The 18,976-nt window shown below is 41.3% G+C and overlaps 1 protein-coding gene across 2 annotated transcripts in view; it reads right to left on the bottom strand.

Annotated features, from left to right (window-relative positions):
- LOC131148654 (uncharacterized) overlaps positions 1–18,976 on the bottom strand; it is a 60,298-nt gene that overhangs the window by 25,765 nt on the left and 15,557 nt on the right. The window lies entirely within an intron of this gene.

The following is an 18,976-nucleotide window of genomic DNA, read 5'->3' as shown; positions in this document are numbered from 1 at the left end:
CATATGTTGGCACCCCAAATCATTTCTTAGTGTTGGGAAAACACTAAAGCTGTGTTCAGGAGGGCGTGTTTCAAGCCTTGGATTTGGATTTATGTGGATTTGGATTTATGTGGATATGGAAGAGAGAGAAACCCTTTGTTGTAATTAAATTTTTCTATTCATTAAACATTCTCAACATGATATCAAAGCATGATCCCAAGACATAAGCACTAAGTGTTACAGCCACCACCAAACCAAGCCTTAAAGCTCATAACCCTATGCATGTCTACCACTGTAAGAGAGTCTTCCACACCAGCATAGACTGAAGGCAGCTCCAGCAATCACCAGAAAACATAACAGTCGTTGAGAAAATCCTAATCAGCACTGCAAGTTCAAAACCAAAAGAACACTTAAGATTTTTAAAAATACAAGGATCAGTAGACAACACCGGTCTGCAGCCCCCCTCAAATCTCATCGCCGAAGGTCCACCCACAAACCTTCATGCGCCCGCCAAAGGCTAGTTGCTCTGACTCCACATGCGACCATGTGAGGCTTTGTTAGTTGTTCACTTGTAGCACTTCATTAATGATTGTTTGGTACCATTAGAATATGTATGTCAATGGAAATTAAGTTCCTTGAGGTTGTGGCAATGTAATTGTTCGTTTGTTTACAATTCATTTCTCGTTGCTCACCTTCTTCATGGTTGTACCAATTGTCTACCTTGTCTGTTGTTGGTAATGTTTGTGAACATTAGGATGGAGTCAATGAATCCCAAAAATATGTTCCCTTCATCACTACCGCAAAAACCAAGTAAGATGGAAAGAATTATGCACAATATAAGGCCATCAAGACTCAAGGTCTTCTATTTGACAGGCTTAGGCAAATCTAGGCTTGTAAGGACAAATGGAAAGAAGTATGGGTTCATGAAGATGCATTGATTGTTGCCCTATTGTGAAACTCAATAAAATCCCAAATTGTGTGGATGTGCACGAATGTGGATGCATACCAGTTGTTTGGATATTGTGTCGAACTCTTATACTCAGCAACATTACCCGTATATACGATCTCTCCCTAGAGTACTTTAGGTTACAACAAGGGAAATAGGAGTGTCACAAAATATTTTGCAAAGATGAAGCGCATTCGTGAGGAACACAACATCGTGCAGCACATAACATTCAATGTCCATGAGATGCAAAAGTAAAGGGATCAGATGATAATCCTTTGGATCTTATCACCCTAGCGAGTTTGAAACCCAAGTTCAATGCAATCCAGCCCCTTGATAGTACAAAGTTGCAATCATTAATTAATGTTTATTCTTATGTCCTTTATGCTTCTTCCAAGTTCCAACACCCATTCCTCAACCCTTGGTTCCCATGTTTCAACCTCTAACGATGAGAAGACTATTTGTTACACAAGATGGTTTTGGCTTTCAACCAAGTAGTAGCAAAAGCCTATGCCATGGTTCAAGTAGTCATGGAAAAAGGGATTGAAAAGGTCCCCATGCAAGTGTACTCACTACTCATATAAACAAGGAGGTTATATGATTAAGCAATGTTGGGATCTTCATGGTAAATCCTCACAGATTGCCAATGCAGCCACCATGGATTCCGTTTTTCACAATTCAGCAAATGGGAGCAAAGTATATTGTATCTGTTTCAGAAGAACAATATTCAAAGTCCCTACAATATTAGGCATCCCAACAAACTTCTCTTCCCATTGCATTTCTTGCTCAGTTACCTACAACTTGCTTGTCGTCCAGTGTTTCTCCCACTAGTGATTGGATTATAAATTTAGTTACTACTAACTATATGATAGTACAACCAATTTCTTTTCCAACCTCCGGATTCTCAAAACTTGCCTTTTGTTACCCCTGCTATGTGTCCATTACTACCATCAAGGGAAAAAGGACTATAAATCCTACTCTCCGCGTCTCCGTAAAAGGACTATAAATCCTACTCTCCATCTCTCTGTTTCTTTCCTTTCGTATTTTCCCAAGTTTCCCTTTAATCTTACGTAGGTTAACAAGACTACAAAATCCATGAATTGTTCCATAATATTCTTTCCTCATTTTTGTTGTCATTGAGGAGTTGAAGACCAATAAGATAATTAGTGGAGGATGTGAGGCTAGTAGATTTTATTATGAGTTTCTATCTAATTCTTCTACCAGCCAACTCTATTGTTGCTACACCACTTCATATCCTATTGTAGCCTTGGTCATCCTTTGTTGGACAAGTTAAAGTAGCTTTTTCCGACCAAAGAGTTTTAAGTCTACTCTTGAGCATAAGTCTTAGGGAAAGCACCATCGTGTTCCATTCACTTCCCAAAAGAGTAAACAAGCAAAGCCCTTTCATGTTAGTCCATTATGCTTTTTGAGGTCCTAGTCAAGTTGTTTCAAAGTTGGGTTGTCATTATTTTCTCACAATGCCTACTCAAGGGGTAGTTCTGAGTTATCCTTTTGTTCAGCAATAGTGATAAAGCTGAGGACTACTTAAGTACCTAATTCACTACTTAGATGACTATCAGTCATCTTGGCCCATACTTTACAACAAAATGGGGTAGCAAAAAGGAAAAATAGACATCTTTTAAATCACTCAAGCCCCACTAGATGAGATGGATGTCCTTAAAGAATTCCAAAGTCATGGTGGGCGTGCTAATAGCTTCCTCTCTTATTAACAAAATGCTATCCTCTATTCTCCGTGGTAAAATACCCTACTCTATTCTCCACCACTCCTTTATCCCCACTAGCTCCTCATATAGTCGAGTGTGTGACCATTGTTTATCAGTCGAGGAGTGGATAAGTTGAATCCTTGTGCTATCAAATGCATTTTTCTTGGCAACTCATGAACTCAAAAGAGATATCGTTGTTATAGTCATACCTTGCATGATTTACATCATCTTTTTGCTTTTGTTGATGTTGCCTTCTTTAAGTCTACACCATCCTATTCTTATTCCTTGAGCTCGAGTAACCTTAATAAGTTGGCTCAACCTAGCTTTCCAAATTCTAGCCTATTATCTCTGCCAGTCATCCTCTAACATATTCAGCTAATTTTGAGTCCTTCTAGTTGCCTGACCATCCAAATTTGCAAGTTTACACACAACAACAACTCAAGGGAGGAGAGCCTCCTCCAGCTTCTACTGCTACACCTCTAGTCAATGACTCAAGTTGTTGATCACCCTACTACTATCCGAAAAGGATTCAAGTTGTCAATCATCCTATTACCATCCAAAAAGGTAATGCACATAATTGATATACTCAACATCCAAAATCAAATTTCATTTGCTATGATTTCCTATCCGCCTCATATTACTTTTTTGTTAGTACACTATCAAATGTAGCTCTTCCCAAATCCATCTCTAAAGCCTTATCCCATTCAAGGTGGAGTACAGAATGGTGGAAGAGATGCGCATACAAGATAATGACTCAAAATCCGATACCTCTCCGTGCTAATAAGTTTGTGGTTATTTATCTCTAATGTACATTGTGAAGACCATTCCTGATGGTTCGGCTCATCTAAAGGCCCATTGATATAGGATAAGAAGTCCTTGGGAAGATCCATCTTAAAGAACAATTAAGAAGAATTGGGTCATCGTTGGGTTTAGTTAGTAGTTAATTGTTCATTTAGTTTAATTATTATAGGATTATGTGTATTTGGGGGCTTGTTTATAATATTTGTGTATTTTAAAAGTGTAAAGCCCTACCTTACATTGATTCTTTGTTTCTACTTATGTCACCTTTTTTGAGTAAATATCTTATTGTTCCGAGTCCTTAAGTCCAGTTGGCCTTGAGCAGCAATACACATAGCGACCCAACGTTAACCATGCCTAGTCCTTCTACATCTTCATCCAGTTTCAGTCCTCATCACTTGGATCATCCCAATTTGCAAGTATACACATGGCAACACAAAGGAGAGCCTCCTCTAGCTTCTGCTTTTGTGGCTCAAGTTCCCTTGTCAGATGATCCTATTGCCAAAAATTTTGATCCTCCTATAGTTGTTCGAAAAGTTAAATGCACTTGTATCCAACATCCAATCTCCAATTTCGGTTTTTATGATTTCTTGCCACCCTTATATTGTTGTTTTCTTAGTACTCTGTCTTCTATTGCTCTTCCAAAATTTATTTCTGAAGCCTTATCCCATTCTGGTTGCAAGACTGCAATGGTTGAAGAGATGCGTGCGCTTGGGATTTGATACCTCTTCCTCCTAATAAATCTGCGGTTGGTTGTCGTTGGGTGTACAATGTTAAAGTCAACCCAAAAGGTTTTGTGGCTCATTTGAAGGCTCGCCTTTTTTCTAAGGGATATACTCAAATGTATGATTTAGATTATTCAGACACATTCTCTCCAGTTGAGAAACTTGCCTAAGTATGTTTGTTCATCTCCTTAGCCACCACTTGTTACTAACCTCTACATCAGTAGATGTGAAGTATGCTTTCCTAAATGGTGATCTTCAGAAGGAGGTTTATATGGAGCAACCGTCTGAGTTTGTTTCTCAAGGTGGGTTAGGCTTAGAGTGTCGGCTCGAGAAATTATTACATGATTTAAAATAGTCTCCCAAAGCCATAGTTTGGTTGTTTCAATGCTACAGTACTTGAGTTTGGACTCCAACAATATACAGTAGATCACTTTGTATTTTATCATCATACTCCATCTAGCAGGATTCTCCTTATTATGTGGATGACATTGTTATTACTGGCAATGATGATCAACGTATCTAGGGCCTAAAGCATTTCCTACAAACTAAGATTCAAACCAAAGATTTGGGAACATTGAAGTACTTCTTGGGTATAATAGTATCGAGATCCCATATAGGAACCATCTTGTCATAAAGGAACTATGTTCCTAATCTTCTAGATGAGATTGGACTATTAGGATCCAAGCTTGATGATACAACCATGGATTCCAATAGTATGTTAGTACTAGATATGGGAGATTTATTGCCTGACCTAGGACAATACCGAAGACTTGTTGGAAAGTTGAATTATCTCACAGTCACTCGATCTGATGTATCTTTCACAACAAGTGTTGTGAGTCAATTTATTGATTACCCAAGAACAAGTCGCTAGGATACAGTAATTTGCATCTTGAAATATCTCATATGTGCAACTGGAAAAGGTTTCTTATATTAGTATCAAGATCACACTTATATTGAAGGATATACGGATGCAGATTGGGCCAGGTCACCTTCTGATAGAAGATCTCTAATCAGACATTGCATCTTTGTTGGGGGTAATTTGGGTTCTTGGAAGAGTAAGAAAAAAATTGTGGTGGCTAGGTCAAGTTCTAAATTAGAGTATAGGGTCATTGCTCACACTAAATATGAACTTGTTTGGTTGAAGAACATGTTGGAAGAATCGCTTTCCACATTCTCGACCTATGGAGTTGATGTGTAACAACCAAACTTCTATTCATGTTGCCTCCAACCTAGTCTCCATGAGCAAACAAAATACATTGAAGTTGATTACCACTTTGTTCAAAAGAAACTTGTGTAGAAGCTCATTACAACCACTCATGTGAAGTTTGATTGGCAACTTGCTAATTTTTCATTAAAGCCTTAGGGGGTGCTCATGTTAAATTCATTTGTAACAAGCTAGTGACATATGATATCTATGCTCCACCTTGAGAGGGAGTGTTAATGGTCATTTTGCTCATTTTAGCAATATTAGTATGTGTTAGTGTTCATTAGAAAGTGTGAGTTAGTAAGGGTATTTTGGTCACTAGAATGTACTTGACACATATTATAAATTGAGGGAGAGACGTATTATTGTGATTAGGTCTTCCATTTTACTCAATAATTTTAGCAATATTAGTATGTGTTAGTGCTTATTAGAAAGTGTGAGTTAGTAAGGGTATTTTGGTCACTCGAATGTACTTGACACATATTATAAATTGAGGGAGAGACCTATTATTGTGATTAGGTCTTCCATTTTACTCAATAATTCAACAGACACCATTTTACATGTTCGCAAAAGATATTTGGTTCCTATCCAAATGGGTGGAATATCTTGCTAACGTTTAGTGCAAAATCATACCCATGAACATTGGCCATGTACTCCGTAGTTCTCCTTGGTTGGATGATTTGGGTATGACTCAAGGATATGAGAACGAGTAAAATCCAACACCACCCCTTGAGTTTTCCAAATATGACACTTTACCCCCTGTGTTTTTTAAAACTACCAAAAAACCCCGTAGAAGTTTAATTTTATTGACAAAATGAACCTACCATTAGTTGACTGTTAGTCAATCGTGAAGTAGATGCAAAAAAAATTAACTTTTACCCTGAATAGAGTGACATTTCTACCTTTTTGGTTCAATTGTGATTAGATTTTTTTTTTTTCAAAAATGGCATTAATTTAATAAATTAAGTTGGTAAAATTGGTCAATTAAGTACAATATGTTTTTGAAAATTGAACTTATTAGTGAATCGGGCACCTAGTTCTTAGTCGGCCAGTCTAGCTAGTTGACCCAACCAAATGACATAAACATGACAACATAATCAAATTATTATGTTAAAAATTTGAAAGTATATGAAAAAATAAATAATAAATAATATTAATAATTCAAAAGACAAAATACTTAAGATAATCGTATTGTTCCTAAATACTTGTTATATACAATTTTCACACAAATTAAATGACTCAATATGTCATTAAAAAGTAAAATATAGTTTAAAAATCAGTTTGGATCGACCGGTTGGTCGAATTGCGGCTTACTTTTAAATCCATACCGAATATTCACTGGGTCATCCCCTATGAGCAATGCGCGTCACGAGCTAAGCTTGTTCAGGGCATTATGCTTGCCTGTGACCGCTTGTCTCATGTGTTTGGGATGGGTTTCCATCATGTAAATGCTAGTGTAGGGTTATTTTCTAGAATTTGTTTCATTGTATGCCAAGTAAGGCAATATGACTCCTCGATCACTTTGATGTTTCCTAGTGCCAGGATGAATTTTGCATGTAAAGCTCTTTAGGGGAGGGTGAGTGTTCATCGGTCTTGTAGAACTCACTAGCTATTGTCAATGTGTTTAGCCTACTTACCTCCCTCGCTAAACACACAAGCACGAGTGTTTTATCTAGCGCCGCACGGTCCTTTCACAAAGGTGTGAAAATAGTTGGCCCATGACACCTAGTATCAGAGCAAAGGTTATTTGCTACATGAATTTAGTTACCTTCGTTGTGCGATTGGGATAGCTTTGGTAAGTGACCATGGCACCAACCAATATTGAGAGAATCAGCGTGCTAGAAGCACAGGCTGAGACAACAGCCAAAAATATGGCCGCAGCGGTGGCCCAACTGAGGGAACTTGTTGATGACGTGATGGGATCACAAAAGCATCAAGCAAGTTTGATAAGTGAGATGTCAAAGCACGTTCACCAAACTGTGGAAACTTTGCAATCTCAGATAGGTGATCTGGAAGCAAAGATTAATCTAATAGTTCTTGCTATGGGAAACTTTAACACTCTAGGGTTTAGCAAGACCAAGGTACCAAAACCCAAGACGTATGGGGGTGCCTGTGATGCCAAGGAATTGGAGAACTTCTTGTTTGATGTGGAGTAGTACTTTCGCGTTGTGAGGACGGCCTCAGAACAGGTGAAAGTGGATGTTGCGACCATGTACTTGGTTGGTGACGCCAAACTGTGGTGGTGTACCGAGTACAATGAGATTGAAAATGGACGCTGTGTAGTGGATAGTTGGGCAGACTTGAAGAGAGAGCTCAAGGCCCAATTCTTTCCTGAGAACGTTGAGTATAATGCTAAAAAAAAAAGCTAAGAGACCTCAAGCATAGTGGGTCAATCAGGGAATACGTGAAATAATTTTCTACCTTAATGTTGGATATCTGGGACATGTCAGAAAAGGATAAGCTTTCTATTTTCTTGAGGGATTGAAACCATGGGCAAGAACTGTGCAAGCTGCCACAGAACGCTTGACTAACTACGTTGGTGATAATACCGCTTCGTCCAAAGAGTTTGGCGGAGAGGGAAATCGTGGAAAGTCTTTCAAGAAAGGCAAACCCAAGAGTGGGGAAGCCGACTATAAGGCCTCAACTTCGAAGGAAGCTTCATCGTCTCGAGGGTTCAACACATTCAATGGAAAGGGTAAAATTTCATGCTACATGTGTGGAGGCCCTCACAGAGTTAGTGAGTGCCCACACAAGGGGTTACTCAATGTCTTACAAGCTTCCACTTCGGGACAAGTCCTGGAAAGCGATGGGGAAGAGGATACCCCGAGGGTGGATGCAATACGTCAAGTGAGCGCATTGAAAAAGCAGGCGAAAGCATCGAAAGTTACACAAGCCAAAGGACTGATATTTGTAGACTTGAGGATCAATGGGAAGAGTACCCGTGCTATGGTGGATACCGAGGCTACTCATAATTTTGTTTCGCAGTTGGAAGCATGACTTATCCTTTAAGAAGGATACAGGACGCATGAAAACCGTAAATTCCGTAGCCTAGCCTACTATGGGAGTAGCCAAGCAAGTGACTATGAAGCTTGGACAATGGGAAGGTCATGCGAATTTCACAGCAGTACCATTGGATGACTTTCATGTCATTTTGGGAATGGAGTTCTGGAGAGGACGAAGGCAGTGCTGATGCCTTCTATTAGTTCCCTATGTCAGATGGGAGATCACCTATGCATGGTGCAAGTTGTTGCAACGAAAGTAGACAATGGGAAGTCCCTTTCAGCCATGCATCTCAAGAGGGGATTGAGAAAGGGTGAGCAGACACATCTAGCCACGGTGGTGGTAAATGAAAAAGTAGGCCAAGAGCGGGTGCCTACAACCATCCAAGCAATGTTGGATGAGTACAAGGAGGTAATGCCAAATAAGCTACCTCATAATTTGCCTCCACAATGGACTGTGGAGCATGGGATCGAGTTATTGCTAGAAGTGAAGCCACCTTCTATAGGGTCGTATTAGATGGTGCCTCTAGAGTTAGCAGAGCAAAGGAAACAGCTTAATGAGTTGGAAGCGGGATGTGTTTGCCCTTCCAAAGCACCATTGGGAGCATCGGGGTTGTTTCAAAAGAAACATGAAGAGCATATACAGAAAGTGTTCGACGGGCTGAGGGGAAACAGTTTGTATGTGAAGAAAGAGAAGTGCTCTTTCACTCAGGCTGAGGGGAAACAACTTCTTGGCAAAATTTTTCAAGTTCCTCGGTTCACATCTTGACATCTCTTCGAGTTCTCATCGACAGACAGAAGGCCAAACGAAGAGATTCAGAGAGCTACTGGAAGAGTACTTGCGCCATTTCAACAACGACAACCAGAAGAATTGGGTGCAACTACTTGATGTGGCTCAGTTTTGTTTCAATGCCCAAAGGAGCTCAACATCCAACAAGAGCCCTTTTGAGCTTGTTACAGGCCAGCAACCGCTGTTACCTCACACAGTGGGCGAGTCGTACAGAGGAAAGAGTCCTAGGGCGTACATCTTCACTAAAGAATGGAGACAAAAATGCAAAGATTGCCCGAGCCTATCTAGAGAAAGCTTCTAAGCATATGAAGAAGTGGGTAGATCAAGGGAGAAGACCGTAGCACTTTAACTGTATGAAAGTGCATCATGTGTTTCACGTCAGTTGCCTCAAGCCCTTGACACCGACGATCCAAGCAGAAGTCAGTCAAACATAGCAAAGTTGAAGACGGTGCAACCTAAAAAAACGTGAAATTGAAGGTATCCTTGCAGACATAAAGTTCATATCCTCAAGGAAGAAGCAACAGGAGTTCTTAGTGAAGTGGAAAGACCTTGGTGATAAAGAAATCAGCTAGATTTTTGCGGAAGATATGCAACTGTTCGTGGGCAAAGTTGAAGTGTACCTAGCGCCAAAGTCTACAAGGACGTCGACTGCATAAGTGGGGGAGCGTCACGAGCAAAGCTTGTTCAGGGCAATATGCATTATGCTTGCCTGTGACTGCTTGTCTCATGCGTTTGGGATGGATTTCCATCATGTAAATGCTAGTGTAGGGTTATTTTCTAGTATTTGTTTCATTGTATGTCAAATAAGGCAGTATGACTCCTCGATCACTTTGATGTTTCCTAGTACCAGGATGGATTTTGCATGTAAAGCTCTATAAGGGAGGGTGAGTGTTCATCATTCCTGTAAAACTCACTAGCTATTGTCAATGTGTTTAGCCTACTTGCCTCCCTCGCTAAACACACAATGTCAACGAAGGTGTTGTTAATGAATTGCGTTGCTTCAATATTTACTGCTTGCTTGCCACTGCTTTCATAATTGTTTACTGCTTCCACTGTTATTTGATTAAATGCTATGAAAGTGTTTCGTGGACGAATGTTGGTAAATGATAGGCTAGCTAGTTAAGCAAGAGTGTTTTATCTAGCATCACACAGTCCTTTCACAAAGGTGTGAAAATAGTCGGCCCGTGACACATTGCACTTATACCACCTGGGTGCAACAAAAAGTGGGCGAGGGTGGGCTAAGTCGTTAGTTGTTGCCTCGAAGCAACGCGCCATGTCAACACTTCTCTTCTGAGCGGAGCAATAAGGATGGATCAATTGAGATCGATTATGGACATAATAATCTTTTCCGTCAGGAGCTAAGCTTGTTCAGGGCATTATGCTTGCCTATGACCGCTTGTCTCATGCGTTTGGGATGGGTTTCCATCATGTAAATACTAGTGTAGAGTTATTTTTCAAAGATAGTTTTTCCCTCGGCTAAAAAGGGGAGTATGACTCCTTGGTCATATTGATGTTTTCTAGTACTAAAGTGAGAATAGCATAGAAAGCTCTTTAGGGGAGGGTGAGTGTTCATTAACTTGTAAAGCTCACTAGCTATTGTCAACGTGTTTAGCCTACTTGCCTCCTTCGCTAGACACACATTGTTAACGGACGTGTTGATAATGAATTACATTGCTTCAATGTTTACTGCTCAAGTACCATTGCTTTCATAAGTTGCTTATTGCTTTTGATTATATCTGCTTGAATGACAATGGAAGTGTTTTGTTGGTGAATTGTGGTAAACGCATGTTAAACAAAGGGCTTTAGCTAGCGCCGCACGGTCCATTAATAAAGGCGTGAAATATTCGACCCAAGACACCTGATATCAGAGCTTGGTTAGTTGTTACGTGAATTAAATTGCCTTCATTGTGGGATTGGTACAGCTTTGGTAAATGACCATGCTAACTAATGTCCAGAGAATTGAGGCACTAGAAGCACAAGCTGAGACGGCAGCCAACAATGTGGTCGTAGAGATGGCCCGACTGATGGAACGTGTTGATGAATTTAAGGGATCACAAAAGCATCAGCAAAGTTCGATGGAGGAAATGCCAAAGGACTTTCACTACACCGTGGAGACCTTGCAAGTTCAGATAGTTGATTTGACATACAAAGATGACTGTGATGGTTCTTGCTATGGAAAACTCTAACACTCCGGGGTTAAGCAAGACCAAGGTACCAAAACCCAGAACGTATAGAGGTGCCCATGATGCCAAGGAGTTGGAGAACTTCTTATTTAATATGGAGCAATACTGTCGCGCTTTGAGGATGGACTAAGAATAGATGAAAGTGGATACTATGACTATATACTTAGTTGGTGACGCCAAACTGTGGTGGCGTACTAAGTACAATGAAATTAAAAATGGACGTTGTATAGTGGATTGTTGGGTAGACTTGAAGGGAGAGCTCAAAGCCCAATTCTTTCCTGAGAATGTTGAGCACAATGCTAGGAAAAACAAGAGAGACCTCAAGCATACTGGGTCAATCAGGGAATACGTGAAACAATTTTCTCCTTTCATGTTGGATATTGTGGACATGTCAGAAAAGGACAAGCTATTCTATTTTTTTTAGGGGTTGAAATCGTGGGCAAGGATAGAACTTCATTAGCAAAGAGTTCAAGACTTGTCTACTGCACATGCTGCTGCGAAACGCTTGACTGACTACACCGATGATAATACCACTTCGTCCAAAGAGAGTGGCATAGGTGGAAACAGTGAAAAGTCTTTCAAGAAGGGCAAGCCCAAAAGTAAGGGAGCCGACTAAAAGGCATCAACTTCAAAAGAAGCTTCATCGTCTCGAGGGTTTAACACACCCACTGGAAAGGGTAGAATTTCATGCTACTTGTGTCGAGGCCCTCATAGAGTTGTTAAGTGCCCTCACAAGGCATCACTTAATGCCTTACAAGCTTCCACCGCGAAGCAGGCATTGGAAAGTGATAAGGAAGAGGAGGATACCCCGAAGATGGGTGCAATGTGGCTGGTGAATGCATTGGAAAAGCAAGCAAAAGCACCGAAAGTTACACAAGCGAAAGGATTGATGTTTGTGGACTGGAAGATCAATGGGAAGAGTACCCATGCTATGATGGATACCAAGGCTACCCATAATTTTGCTTCATAGATAGAAACAGGGAAGCTCAACTTATCCTTGGAGAAGAATTCAAGACGTATGAAAGTGGTAATTTTTGTAGCCCAGCCTACTCTAGGAGTAGCCAAGCAAGTGACTATGAAGCTTGGGCAGTGGGCAAGTCTTCCAAGTCATTTTGGGAATGGAATTCTTGAGTAAGACTAAGGTAGTGCCAATGCCTTTTGTTGGTTCCCTGTGTCTAATGGGAGATCACCCTTGCATGGTACAAGTCGTTGCAAAGAAAGGAACTGATCAGAAGTTCCTTTCAGCCATGCAACTCAAAAAGGGATTGAGAAAGGGTGAACACACGTATCTCACCACGGTGGTGGTAGAGGAAGAAGTAGGCCAAGCGTTGGTGCCTACGACCATCCAAGCTGTGTTGGATGAGTGCAAGGAGGTGATGCCGAACAAGCTACCTCACAACTTGCCTCCACGACGGGGTGTGGAGCATGAGATCGAGTTGTTGCCGGGAGTGAAACCACCTGCTAAGGGGTCATATCGAATGACGCCTCCAGAGCTAGCACAGTTGAGAAAACAACTTGATGATTTGTTGGAAGTGGAATATATTCGCCCTTCCAAAGCATGTTTTTTCGGAGGAAACATAATGGGAGCATGCAAATGTGTGTAGACTACCACGCGCTCAACAAGGTGACAATGCACAACAAGTATATTATTCCATTGATTGCCAATTTGTTTGATCAGCTGAGTCATGTCAAGTACTTCACTAAACTCGACTTGAGGTAAGACTTCTATCAGGTGAGACTTTCTTATGGGGATGAGCCGAAGACAACCCATGTGATGCGGTACGGGGCATATGAATTTTTTGTGATGCCATTTGGGTAGACGAATGCACCTGCGACATTATGTACCTTGATGATCCAAGTATTTCATGAGTACCTTGACAAGTTTGTTGTGGTGTACCTAAATGATATTGTTGTCTACAGTTCCACTCTGGAGGAACATAAAGAGCATCTACGAAAGGTGTTCAATAAGCTGAAGGAGAACAGTCTGTATGTGAAGAAAGAGAAGTGCTCTTTCGCTCAGTGGAGCATCCAATTCCTTGGTCATGTGATTGAGCAAGGTCATATCAAGATGGATATGGAGAAGGCGAGAGCAATTCAAGAATAGAAGGTCCCAACAACAGCGAAGGAGTTGCGTTCCTTTCTTGGTCTTGCCAACTATTACAGGAAATTCGTAAAGGGCTACAGAAGGAGAACTGCTCCTTTGATAGAACTACTTCAGAAGAGTCAAGGGTGGAACTGGACAGAGAAGTGTCAGGGAGCCTTTGATGAATTGAAGGTTGCCATGATGAGATATCCAATACTTGCTCATCCAGATATCATGAAACCCTTCAAGGACAAACAAATGCATCGGACTACGCCCTTGGAGGAGTCTTGCTACAAGAGGGACATCCTATTGCGTACGAAAGTCATAAGCTTAGTGAAGCGGAACGGAAGTACACAGCTTAGGAGAAGGAGATGTTGGCAGTGATACATTATCTCCACGTGTGTTTGTGGTAAAAACAGTAACTCGGGTGTTAGCCACTTCTTCACACAGCCGAAGTTGACACCCAAGCAAAGCCGATGGCAAGAATTCTTGACAGAATTTGATTTCTCATTTGAGCACAAGGCGGGGTGCCTGAACCAAGTTGTTGAAGCACTGAGTAGGAAGGCCGAGCTAGCAGCCTTGCAGATGGTAACACACTTGATTGTGAGTACCATTACCACGACGATGTAGGAGTTCATCAAAAAGAATTTAGCCAAAGATCTAGTTGCGCAGAACCTCATGAAGTTGACAGAAGAGGGGAAAGCGCGTCAGTTTTGGATGGAAGATGGATTGCTAATGACCCATGGTAGCTGGCTCTTTGTGCCACGAGCTAAAGATCTGAGGAAGACACTGTTGAGGGAGTGTCATGATACCATGTGGGCCGAAAAATCCAGGATGGCAACACACTTTGGCAAACTGAAGCATAGGTATTATTGGCTGCACATGTGTGATGATGAGGTTGATTATACTCAGACTTGTCTCACCCTCCAACAAGAAAAGGTGGAGCAGAAGAAGATTGCAGGGCTGCTAGAGCCCCTACCAATACCATCCAGACCGTGGTAAAGTTTCTTACTGAACTTCATCACCAACCTACCCAAAGTGAGAGATGCAAGGTCTATATTTGTGGTTATAGATAGGTTTTTGAAGTACCATACGTTTATACCCACACCAAAGTATTGTTCAGCAGAGGAGACTACACAACTATTCTTCAAGAATATAGTGAAGTATTGAGGTGTTCCCCAAGATAAGGTTAGTGATCGAGACTCAAGATTCACCGCCAACTTCTGGATAGAACTTTTCCAAATCCTCTGTTCACAACTTGACATCTCTTCGAGCTACCATCCACAAACGGATGGATAGACGAAGAGTTTCAACATGCTACTAGACGAGTACTTGCGCCATTTCGTCAATGCCAACCAGAAGAATTGGGTGCAACTGCTTGATTTGGCTCAGTTTTGTTTCAACGCCCAAAAGAGCTCAACGACTAACAAGAACCCTTTTGAGCTTGTTACAGGCTAGCAGCCACTATTACCTCACACAGTGGATGAGTCGTACAAAGGAAAGAGTCCCATAACGTACATCTTCACCAAAGAATGGAGACAAAATGCAGAGATTGCCTGAGCTTACCTGGATAAAGCTTCTAAGCGGATGAAGAAGTGGGCAGATCAAGGGAGAAGACCGCAACACTTCAACGTAGGTGACTTGGTGCTTGTTAAGCTCAATCCTGAACAAATCAAGTCACTACAAGGACGAGATCAGAAACTACTTTGTAAATATGAAGGACCAATCCCCACCTTGGCCAAAGTTGGAAAGGCCTCTTACAAAATTGACCCTCCAGCTTGGATGAAAGTGCATCCTATGTTTCACGTCAGCTGCCTCAAGTCGTTTAATGTTGATACCAAACATCCAAGCAGAAGTAAATCAACCAGAGCAGATTTGAAGATTATGCAACCTGATAGACGAGAAATTGAAGACATCCTTGCAGATAGAGAGTTCACATCCTCAAGGAAGAAGCAACAAGAGTTCTTAGTCAAGTGGAAAGGCCTTGGCGATGAAGAAATCAGCTGGATTTCTACAGAAGATATGAAACCGTTCGTGGAAAAAGTTGAAGTGTACCTAGCGTTAAAGTCTATGAGGACATCGACCGCATACGCAGGGGAACGTCACAAGCCAAGCTTGTTCAGGACATTATGCTTGCCTGTGATCGTTTGTCTTGTGCGTTTGGGATGGGTTTCCATCATGTAAATACTAGTGTAGAGTTATTTTTCATATATAGTTTTTCCCTAGGCTAAAAAGGGAAGTATGACTCTTCGATCATATTGATGTTTCCTAGTGCTAGAGTGAGAATAACATAGAAAGCTCTTTAGAGGAGGATGAGTGTTCATTAACTTGTAAAGCTCACTAGCTATTGTCAACATGTTTAGCCTACTTGCCTCCCTCGCTAGACACACATTGTTAATGGAGGTGTTAATAATGAATTATGTTGCTTCAATGTTTACTGCTTAAGTGTCATTACTTTCATAAGTTGCTTATTGCTTCCATTTATATCTGCTTGAATAACAAAAAAAGTGTTTTGTAGGTGAATTGTGGTAAACATTTGGCTGCCTACTTAAACAAATGGGCTTTAGCTAGCGCCACACAATCCATTCACAAAGGTGTGTGTAGAAATCCCTACAGTGTGAACAAAGGCCATAGTTGGTGAATGACGGCCAGCAATGTGAATGACAGCCACAGTTGGTGAATGATGACCACCTGCCATGGTAGGTGAGCCACCGCCACCTACCATGGTGGGTGAGCCACCACCACCACCTACCATGAGATCTTGCCACAAGCCAAAGGCTATAAATTGAGACCCCCCACCGAAGCTAAACTGCACATCTCAACTGCAAGTTGTGTCCTTTTCTATTTTTCCATATTTTATTCTCTGTGTACATTTTAATAGGAACCCAAGTATGTAAAGAATACACAATTGAATATACAATTGATTCATTCTCATTCTCTACATGGTATCAGAGCTGGTTTTTTCCTAAACCAAGCTAACTAAAGGGGGCAACTCCATCAACAGTCGAGAGTTGACAACCTCAAAGACTTAAACGAGCCAAACCAATGCCATCATCAGTACGAATGGACTAGATGGCTCTTCTGTCCAACTATCGGCAAAAAAACTCAACGGGAAAAATTTCCAAGGAATGGGCCCAGTCCATGAAACTCGTAGTCGACGGCAGAGGAAAGCTCGAGTATCTTACCAGCGACTCAAAGAAACCTGATTCAACGAATATTGTGGCGCTCTAGCAATGGAGATCGGAGAATTCCTTGATTACCTCATGGCTTATCAACTCCATGAAGCCAACTATTGGGAAAACATATATGTTCTTGCCCATAGCTAAAGAGGTGTGGGATGCAATCCAAGAAACCTACTCTAACGAGGAGAATGCTTCCCAAGTCTTTGAACTTAAGACACGCCTATGGCAGATGAAACAAGGCGAGAGGGAGGTGACAAACTATTACATGGAGATGTTGGCACTATGGCAAGAATTGGATTTAAGCAGCGAAGAAGAATGGCGTTGTGCTGAGGATAGTGCGTTGTTCAAGAAGAGATTGGAAAAGGAGAGAGTTTTTGAGTTCCCTTGCAAGCCTTAATCGAGATTTAGATGATCTACGAGGAAGGATTCTCAGCCGCAGACCTCTACCATCCACTCGAGAAGTGTTTGCTGAAGTGAGGCTTGAAGGGGCAACGCACAAAGTCATGTTGAAGGAAGCTACAGCCATGGTAGCAGAGGGCTCAGCATTTGTATCTTGTGGGACCTACAATGGGCCAAATACCAAGCAACCAAAGGGCCGCCTCTGGTGTGAACATTGCCGAAAGTCTAGCCATACTAAGGATAATTGTTGGGAGATTCATGGCAAGTCAACTAATTGGAAACCACGGCAAAGCACCAAAACCAAAGGCTATCATGCTTGTTCTAAGACTCAACCCGAGAGGCAACAAGTGGCAAGCAACCATTCTAACAGTGGCAACAACAGCACCTCCAGCCATGACCAACTACAGAAAATCATGGAGATGCTATCTGCTCTCCAAGCCTCAAGTCAGTCACCAAAAAATACTCCATCTATTAATTTGGCACACAGAGGTAATTTCTCACAAGCCCTATACACCTTTTGTAACCATACACCCTGGATTATAGATTGTGGAGCCTTTGACCATATGACAGACTCTTATCACCTTTTCTTATCATATACCCCATGTGCTGGTAACCTAAGAGTCAAAATTGCTGACGGATCTCTTGCTCCAATTGCCGACAAAGGGAGTATTCAAATTTCTGACTCAATTACTTTAGAGTTTGTTCTTCATGCTCCAAAATTATCTTGTAATCTTTTGTCTGTCAGTCAACTCACTAAACACTCCAATTGCTCTGCTAAATTTATTTCATCCCATTGTGTTTTTCAAAACCAGTCATCGAGGACGACGATTGGCAGTGCTAAGGAGTATTACTACTTCGAGGAAGCCAAAATGAGTGATCAGGGTCAAAGTAATTATGTCTTTATCCCTAAGAATAGTGACCTAATGTTATGGCATTCTCGATTGGGTCACCCCAATTTTCAATACATGTGTCATTTATTTCCTTCGCTATGTTCGAATAAAATGTCTCTTGATGTTCAATGTGAAGTGTGTGAACTCGCAAAACACCGAAGAACTTCATTCCCAAAATCCAAATACAAACCCACAAAACCTTTCACAATCATTTATAGTGATGTATGGGGACCTTCCCGGATTTCTAATTGCACTCACACAAAATGGTTTGTGACATTCATTGATGATCACACTCGTACTTGTTGGGTCTACTTGTTAAAAGATAAGTCTAAAGTACGTTCGGTGTTTATTAACTTTTATGCCATGGTCCAAACACAATTTCACACCAAGATTCAAATCTTGCATACTGACAATGGCACGGAATATTTCAACCACACCTTAGGTCTCTTCCTTCAAGAAAAAGGGATAATTTATCCAAGCTCATGCGTTGACACCCCTCAACAAGATGGGGTTGTCAAATGCAAAAATAGACACATTCTTGAGGTAGAATGAGCCTTAATGCTCACTACCCACATGCCTATAATGTTTTGGGGTGATGCTATTCTAACAGCCACTTACCTTATCAATAGAATGCCCAGTTGTGTTCTGTCCTATGCTACACCCTTTGACACTCTTCTCGAATTTTTCCCTACCTCTCAACTAGACTCCAATCTCCCTCTTCGTTTATTTGGCTGCACTGCCTTTGTGCATGTCCATCCTCACCAGCACCAAGCTGGATCCTCGGGCCACCAAGTGTGTCTTCCTTGGATATTCTCCATCCCAAAAAGGTTACAAGTGCTATGACCCTATTTCTCGTCATCTCTTTACCAGCTTTGATGTCACCTTTTTCAAGACCACTCCATTCTATCCCAAGTCTTCTATTCAAGGGGAGAATGTGAGCGAATCTCAGACTCTAAATAATTCCAATGGTGACATGTTTTTCCTAGACTTTCCTCTCACCAATCTACCATCCTCCTCCACTTCCTTGACCAGTCACAAAAGGAAACTTAAACTCAGGGGAAGAGATAGAACAACAAA

Source organism: Malania oleifera, chromosome 2 (assembly GCF_029873635.1).
Source record: "Malania oleifera isolate guangnan ecotype guangnan chromosome 2, ASM2987363v1, whole genome shotgun sequence".
NCBI classification, from domain to species: Eukaryota; Viridiplantae; Streptophyta; class Magnoliopsida; order Santalales; family Ximeniaceae; genus Malania; species Malania oleifera.
Note: the sequence above shows the minus strand (reverse complement) of the source record. Positions and strands in the feature narration are given on the sequence as shown.